Source organism: Eulemur rufifrons, chromosome 17 (genome assembly GCF_041146395.1).
Source record: "Eulemur rufifrons isolate Redbay chromosome 17, OSU_ERuf_1, whole genome shotgun sequence".
In the NCBI taxonomy this organism is placed as follows: Eukaryota; Metazoa; Chordata; class Mammalia; order Primates; family Lemuridae; genus Eulemur; species Eulemur rufifrons.
Window position 1 is genome coordinate 66,984,940 of NC_090999.1, and position 8,992 is coordinate 66,993,931.

At 41.0% G+C, this 8,992-nt stretch overlaps 1 pseudogene; it reads right to left on the minus strand.

Annotated features, from left to right (window-relative positions):
- Positions 1-4,833: 4,833 nt before the first annotated feature.
- On the minus strand, positions 4,834-6,868 carry LOC138398394 (tropomyosin alpha-3 chain pseudogene; annotated as a pseudogene).
- Between the last annotated feature and the right edge of the window lie 2,124 nt (positions 6,869-8,992).

The following is an 8,992-nucleotide window of genomic DNA, read 5'->3' on the forward strand; positions in this document are numbered from 1 at the left end:
GATAAAGAAAATGTGATACACGCACACACACACACATACACACCATGAAGTACTACTCAGCAATAAAGGGGAAGAAAATAATATTATTTGCAGCAACTTGGGTGGAACTGGAGACCATTATTCTAAGTGAAGCATCTCTGGAATGGAAAACCAAACACCATATGTTCTCACTAATAAGTGGGAGCCAAAGGATGGGTACACATGGGCACAAAGAGATGTAAAGGTCATTGGAAACCAAGAAGGGAGGAGGCTAGGAGGATAGGTGTGAAATAAAACTTACCTACTGGATACAATGAACACTATACTGGTGAGGGGCACACCGAAAGCCCTGACTTAAGCATTGTACTTCACCAAGAAAGATTTTTAGCATGCTTCCTTCTGAAAAAAAAAAAAAAAATGAAGAAAGAGAAGAAAAAGAAAAAAGCTAGCAAGCTATAGTAAATGGTTTATAGAAAGCTTTAAAATTATAAAAAAGTGATATACTTATTTTTAATTACACTTAATAATATACTAAGATATCCATGTAACATTTGTACTCTCTTAATATTTTGAAATAAAAGAAAATAAGAAAAAAAAAAAAGAAAAAAAGAAAATATGCCATCAGGAACCCAACACCGTAAGGCAACCAATAGATATTGATTAATTTTTGAATTTGTTTTTCAGGAAGCTTTATGAATAGTTATTTCATATTTCTAGTTCATTAAATCATTAAGATTTTAATGTTTAAAAAATCTATGTGAGATTTACATATATATTTATTTACTTACATGGCCAATCCACATTTTAATATTATGCATTGGTTTTATAGTGACAAAGCCCATTGTGTTTTATATTCACCACTATTGTATAGTAGTAGACTGTTAGTGATTACTTTTTAAATTTTTCATTGCTTTTGAATTGTTTTGATTTATTTTAAATTACACAAGTAATACATGAACATAATCCAGGAAAAGATTCAGACAGTTCTTTGTTTTATTCTGGCTTTATTGACAAATATTAATAACTGAAGGTGATTAAGAAAAATACAGTGCAAAAGAAACACAGTAAGTTTTTAATGGAAACAAGATCTAATATAAAATTATAAAAGAAGTAGGTGAGGGAAAAGAATAATTCTCAAAAATGCATGCCATAGAGTGCTTTAAAGTTTTATATAATTTAACAACCCTATATGTGTGTGTGTGTATGTGTATTTTTATATATATATATATATATATATATATATACTTTTTTAAATTTATTTCAGAATGTTGCAGGAGTAAAAATGTTTTAGTTATGTGGATTGCTTTTGCATTGCTTGAGTCCAAGTTATAAGTGTGCCCATCACCCAGATAGTGTACATTGTATCCATTAGGTTTGATTTCAACCATCCCCTCCTCCCCCGTCCCACCTGCTTGATTTCCACTGAGTTTTACTTCCATCTGTGCACGCGAATGCTGATGGGTTAGTTCCAATTTAATAGTGAGTACATGTGGTGTTTGTTTTTACATTCTTGCTATACTTTACTTAGGAGAATGATCCCAGTTCCACCCAGATTGTGTCAAAAGTTATTAATTTATTTTTTTATGGCTGAGTAGTACTCCATGGTATACATATACCACATTTTGTTAATCCACTCATGAACTGATTGGCACTTGGGTTGATTCCATGTCTTTGCGATTGTGAATTGTGCTGTGATAAAAATTCAAATGCAAGTGCCTTTTGATAAAATTAGTTTTTTTTTCCTTTAGGTAAATACCCAGTAGTGGGACTGCTAGATCGAATGTTAGGTCTACTCTTAGTTCTTTGAGGAATCTCCATATTGTTTTCTACAAAGGTTGCACTAGTTTGCAGTCCCACCAACAGTGTATAAGTGTTCCTTTCTCTCTGCATTCATGCCAGAATCTATTATTTTTGTATTTTTCAATAAAATAATTCCCACTGGGATTAGGTGATATCTCATTGTGGTTTTGATTTGCATTTCCCTGATGATTAGTGACACTGAGCATTTTTAAAATATATTTATTGGCCATTAGTCTGTGTTCTTTTGAAAAGCTTCTGTTCATGTCTTCTGCCCACTTTTTAATGGGGTTGTTAGATTTTTTTCTTGTTGATTTGCTTGAGTTCTTTGTAGATCTGGTTATTGGCCCTTTATTGGATTTATAGCACGCGAATATTTTCTCCCATTCTGTATGTTGTCTATTTGTTCTGTTAATTTTTTCCTTGGCTGTGCAGAAGCTTTTTAACTTATTCAAGTACCATTTATTAATTTTTGTTGCTGCTGTGATTGCTATTGGGTTCTTCATAAATTTTTTTCCCTAGGCTGATATCTGAAAGAGTTTTTCCAACATTTTCTTCTAGAATTCTTTTAGTTTCATGTGTTAGGTTTAATTCTATTATCTATCTTGAATTAATTTTTATGAGTGGTGAGAGATTTGGATTCTGTTTCAATCTTCTACATGTGGTGATCCAATTCTCCCAGACCTTTATTGAATATGGATTCTTTTCCCCAGTGTATATTGTTGTCTGCTTTGTCAAAGATCAGACGGTTTTATATCCATATATATATATATATATATATATGTATCTCCAGATATTCTCTATTCTGTTCCATTGGTCTATGTCTCTGTTTTTGTGCCAATACCATGCTGTTTTGGTTACTGTAGTGTTGCAGTATAGCTTAATGTCGGGTACAATGATGCCTCCAGATTTGCTCCTTTTGCTTAAGGTTGCTTTGGCTATTTGGGCTCTTTTCTGGTTCCAAATGAAGTGTAGAATTATATTTACTAGGACTGTGAAAAACGACTTGGTATTTTGATGGGGATTGCATTGAATTTGTAAATCACTTCACATAGAGGGGACATTTTGACAATGTTGATTCTGCTGATGGATGAGTGTGATATGTTTTTCCATTTGTTTACATCATCTGCAATTTCCTTCCTCAGTGATTCATAGTTCTCTTTATAGAGATCCTTCACCTCCTTGGTTAAATATATTCCTAGGTATTTTATTTTCTTTGTTGTGAAACATACTGAGTCTTTGATTTGATCCTCAGCTTGTCTATTGTTGGTGTATAGGAATATTACTGATTTGTGTACATTGGTTTTGTAATCTAAGACTTTGCTAAAATTATTTATCAATTCCAGGAGTCTCTTGGTGAAGTCTCCAGGATTTTCTAGATATAAGATCATATCATCAGCAAATAGCAATAGTTTTACCTCCTCTTTCCTGATTTGGATACGCTTTGTTTTGTTCTCTTGCCTGATAGCTGTAGCTGGGACTTTTTAGCACTATGTTGAATAAAATGGTGACAAAGGGAACCCTTGTCTTGTTCCACACCTAAGTTGTGGCTCTTTTTTTTTTTTTTTTTTTTTGAGACAGAGTCTCACTCTGTTGCCCACACTAGCATGAGTGCTGTGGCGTCAGCCTAGCTCACAGCAACCTCAAACTCCTGGGCTCAAGCAATCCTCCTGCCTCAGCCTCCCGAGTAGCTGGGACTACAGGCATGTGCCACCATGCCCGGCTAATTTTTTCTATATATATATTTAGCTGTCTATATAATTTCTTTCTATTTGTAGTAGAGATGAGATCTCGCTCTTGCTCAGGCTGGTCTCGAACTCCTGAGCTCAAATGATCCGCCCACCTCGGCCTCCCAGAGTGCTAGGATTACAGGCGTGAGCCACCGCGCCCGGCCAGTTGTGGCTCTTCTCCCTTCTCCTCAATCCAATATCCTACCTTCCTTCTGGGATGGTCTGACAAGTGATGTCTCTAGTTGGCCATCTTGGCTCCTCCACCCAAAAGTTTCAGACAGTAGATATGTACATTTCCTTTTATCTGGTTTCCTTTGCCATTCTCCTACTGAATTTAGCCATGGTCACTAGTTTTGTGTTTATTTTTCCTAACATTTTTCTTGTATTAACATATATATTAGGGTACTGAGAGGGACTTCATCTGTTGCTCTGGATTAGGGGACAAAACCAAGGACATATGGACAGCCAGTACCTCATATTCTAAAGGAAGCTGTAGTGTGACAGTCCCTCCAGGGGTCAAATTAAATCTCAATTCCCGACCATATACCAGCTCTTCCTTCTAACTATAGTCACCCCCTCCCCCCACCAACTATATAAGAGAATGCTAAGGAAGCATAGAGGAGACAAAGGGAAGAAAGGGGGTGGGTGGGAGAGATGATATATTGGATTCCAAGTGAACTTGTAGAGAATGGGAATTCCTACAAGAATGAGTTGGAGTCTGCTTGTGTAGCTGACTAGCTGATCTACCCCCATACTTATATGAGCAGGAGAACTGGGGAGAGACAGTGGGCAGGGACAGGAGGTGGCAGGGGTTAGGTGGTATTCCTATGGATTGGTATGACAGGGATGTGTGAGCTTCCTGTGGGCAGTGGACACCATGGCATGTAGATGGGTGACACCATCCTGCCAGTATGTCATCAGAAGGTGGTCTGCTGGGTGAGGGGCACTATAGCAAGAGGGAGTGAGGGGACCCACCTGATAGACCCACCCTGTATTTTGGGACTGGTAGACCTGAAGTTGGAAGAAGGTGGAGCTACTCTAGATACCCTAGATCTCTCAAGGTCAGGCTCTGCCACCTTCAGTGAATTATCCTCTCTCTATACTGATTTTTTGGAAGCGTTATATCAAAAATTTAAATATACTAAGACTAGAATACTATATAACATTTAAAATGTTGTATCATTTAAAATATACTAATTCATATCTTAAATATACTGGTTAGTATATTTTATTTTATTTTATTTATTTTTTTTTTTGGAGGGACTGGTTCTTTATTTCAAAAAGACACTTGTCAATATTCAGTATCAAAACAGTTGTACTACTGGTTTTCTCTTTCTCCCAATCGGCCCCAAAGAGACCACACCAAAGGAGAGTACATTTTAAGCCAATAAGCTGCAGGATGTACACCTAACAGACCTCACAGAAACTTCATCAAAAAGTGGGGACTGGGCAGGGGAAAAAAACTTTAAAATATCAGCACATCGCCAACCCACAAACTGTAGAGAGCTCTTACAGCCAGATGGGATGGCCAGGGTGCCCCAAACCCAAAGAAGCAAAGTTTCAAAATAATAAAAAATTTTCAAAGTTTTGTACATAAGCTATTCAAGATTTCTCCAGCACTGACTGATACAAAGCACGATGAGATGGCACTTTTAGAGATAGCAGCTTCAGACCCAGAAAAGGGTAATGAGATGAGTTTCATATGGCTAATTCAGTGGCAAAACATAATTTTCTTTCTTTCAAGGAGGCAGGAGAGCAATTAAGTGGTCAACTCAAAGTAAGGGGCACATGATCCATTCTGTGAGTGGTTAGGAACGGGGTAGAGATAGGACAAAAATTTGGTCTCAGAGGTCTCACCATCTTAATTTGGTCACTTCAAATGAAAAAAATAAAATTGTCAAAAGATACCTTAAAGCTGAAAACCTGAACAGCATATTTTTGTTGGGTTTTTCTTTTTTTTTTTTTTGGCTTACTCCTCCTGGGATCACCTTTCAGGTTTGGCTAGTACTTTGTACAGAGCAATGAGGTTTCCCACAGTGGAGTCTTTCCCTGGGCTCTGTTTGGTTCTCAGTAAGGCAGGCCCATACCTTTTTTCCTCCCCTATAGAGAGGGCAATATGCATTAAGCTGCAAAGTCACCTTCCAAAAGTGAGAAAGGGATTAGGTTGCTGCATCAGAGCTGTGGAAGTATTTGGAATGTTTTACAAATGGTTGCTACAACAACGACAAAAAGGTAATTACAAAATGTGTACATCACAACATGCTTTTTAAAGACATTTTGCATTGTGCTCACATTCCCTTAAATGTTGTTCCCAAAGGTGCTCAGCCTCTAGCCCAGTTGGAATCTCTGGGAAGAGGCAGAGACAGTTTGGCGAAAAAGATGTGGTGGGTGGGGTAGAGGATGGAGGGGGATGGCGAAAGTAGAAAGCAGCCTTCCAGTTAAAGATCAGCCCTCAGTTTAAAGGTCAGCTTCGGGCAGGCTGGCCTCAGGCGGAGTCAGGGTCAGAGGGAGAAGCGGCAGCAGGGCGGGACTGGGGTGCTCTACATCTCATTCAGGTCAAGCAGAGTCTGGTCCAGCATCCTTTGTGTACAGAGGTGCTCCTCTTTGGTACATTTCAGTTTATCTTCCAAATCATCAATTGTCTTTTCCAGCTTGGCTACCGATCTCTCAGCAAACTCAGCACGGGTCTCTGCCTCCTTGAGTTTATCAGTAAGAATCTTTATCTCTTCTTCATATTTGTCTTCTTTTTGAGAATACTTTTCTTCAGCAGCGCTCAGACACTCAGGTTCTGGTCCATCAGTCTGATCTGCTCATCCATCTCTCGGCAACGGGACTCTGCCAGCTCAGCTCGTTCCTCTGTGCGTTCCAAGTCTCCTTCAATAATCACTAACTTACGAGCCACCTCTTCATACTTCCTATCTGCCTCTTCTGCAATATGTTTAGCTTCTTTGAGTTGGATTTCCTGGAGTTCCATCTTTTCTTCATCTTTTAAGGCCCGGTTTTCAATCACCTTCATCCCTCTCTCACTCTCATCAGCAGCTTTTTCCGCTTCCTCCAGCTTTTGCAGGGCAGTGGCCAGGCGCTCCTGAGCACGATCCAGCTCCTCTTCAACCAGCTGGATCCTACGGTTCAAGGAGGCCACCTCAGCCTCAGCCTGTTCCCGGGCCCGCCTTTCTCCCTCCACTTCCCGCTGGAGGCGCTCGGCTCTCTCCTCTGCATCATCAGCCTGCTGTTGCAGAACCTGGATCTTGCGCTTCACCGCCTCGATGGTGGTGATCCCAGCCATAGTGCCTACCCTGCTCCTGCTAGCGCTCCCGTTCCTGCCTCCTCCGCTCGGCGTTGCAGCCGCTCCTCACCCCTGCTTCCGCCTGCTCCCAGTATATTTTAAATATAATCAGAAGAATTGGTTATTAGTATATTTTAAATTATTTTAAAATTTAGAGCAGTTTTAAGCTACACTTTCCTGTTATTCTCCCAAATAAATATAGAATCCAAAATAAAATTCCTCAAGGTTCATTTGAGTGTTGGCCTCTTCCTAAAAGTATTTGACAGGAAGAAACCTTGCTCTCATTATCACTGACACAAAAAGTCTTTGTTCAGGTTTACTTGTTTGTTAAACTTCCCAGGATGTAACTGATGTCACTGCTCGCTGTGTGGAAGCCTTGCCCACTACACCTATGTTCCAGCACCCCAGGCCAGCTCTTATAGTTCAGCATTGACACACTGGGCCTGGCCAGCATCCCCTAGGCCGCCATGCAAATGCCCTTCTCAACCTGCTCGGTCAGCACCTCATATTAAGCAGTCTCCCTGCTTGGAAGTCCCTATTCTCCCTGCTCAGCATCAGACTCACTGTGTCTGACTGTCACCCCCTTGCCTTCCTTTCTGGTTCAGGCACTGATCCTATTTTCAAATCTGCAAGGGGATTTCAGTCCAGGTCCAGTTGCTTGTTGCACAAAGATCCAATTATCGAGAATAAGGATTGCCCAGGAATAAAGGAGTTTTTAATACTACAGAAGTCTTGTTGGGAGGAGGGGAGAAGCTGCCTCAGATCTGTCTCACTGACTAGGAGATCATGGGTTTTTTAAGGAGGGGCTACATGCCTTAGTGCAGGTGGAGAGGGATGGTGAGTCCTGGCATCAGAAAGTCTGCCCTGGCCAGGCGCGGTGGCTCATGCCTGTAATCCTAGCACTCTGGGAGGCCAAGGAGGGAGGATCGCTCGAGGTCAGGAGTTTGAGACCAGCCTGAGCAAGAGTGAGACCCCGTCTCTACTAAAAAAATAGAAAGAAATTATATGGACAGCTAAAATATATATATAGAAAAAAATTAGCTGGGCATGGTGGTACATGCCTGTACCAGCTACTTGGGAGGCTGACGCAGGAGGATTGCTTTAACCCAGGAGTTTGAGTTTGCTGTGAGCTAGGCTGATGCCATGGCACTCTACCCGGGCAACAGAGTGAGACTCTGTCTCAAAAAAAAAAAAAAAAAAGAAAGTCTGCCCTGGGGCCTTCAGAATTTCAACTCCTTTGTTTTGCAGAAAATCCATCATTTCGGGGCTGAGTGTGGTGGCTCATACCTATAATCCCAGCACTTTGGGAGGCCAAAGCAGGAGAATCACTTGCAGCCAGGAATTCCATCATTTCTGAGAAATAACTCCAAAGGTCAAGCAGTTAAGGGAGAGAATTATATATATGGGTTCACGGAGCTGCTTATAATCCCATACCAGGCCACCACTCTTGCATAGTGCATTACTGCACTGGAGCTCAGAGCCTTTGCCGGGATACCCTCCTTACTCTGCCTGGGTTCTGACATGACACTCCATGTCGGGCCCTTTCCCCACATGGACACTCTCTTCACGTAGCTAGGGCTCTGACACCCTGAGCTGGGTCACTTCCATGATGGATGCTCTTTTTACCCTCTTTGGGCCCCAACTCTTCATTTAGGCTGCCACAATCCATAAACTTCTTCCTCACCCTGCTCTGTCTCTGATTCCTTTCCCTGGATTGTACCTCTGCATCACAACCCTTTGGCTTCCAACTTGCTGCACCAGGTTGTCTCCTCACATGAATACTCTTTGCACCCCACTCAGCTACTTACTCTCCGTGCTGGGCAGTCCTGCTACATAGATACCCTCCTTACCCTGCTTGGGTTTTGCACCTAGACACCTGCCTTGTTCTGTCCCACGTAATGGTGGTCTGAATTGTTCAGAGAAGGGATGGGAAGGAAAGGACAATTGAGAGAAATGTAATTGACTTTTGTGCCTTCGTTTTTTCCAATGTATTTATTAAATGCAGTTGAAAGGCAAATAAGATAAGGTTCCTACCTTTCAGGGGTTTACATTCTGGAAGGGGGACGAACATGAAAAGATGTTATTACAGTACAGTGTGCTAACACGGTGCTATTTGTAGGTACTGTAGCAACATATTGGAATCACATGCATCTCAGTCTAGAGGAGTTTATGGAGGCCTTTGGGAGGTGGTAATGAGGAA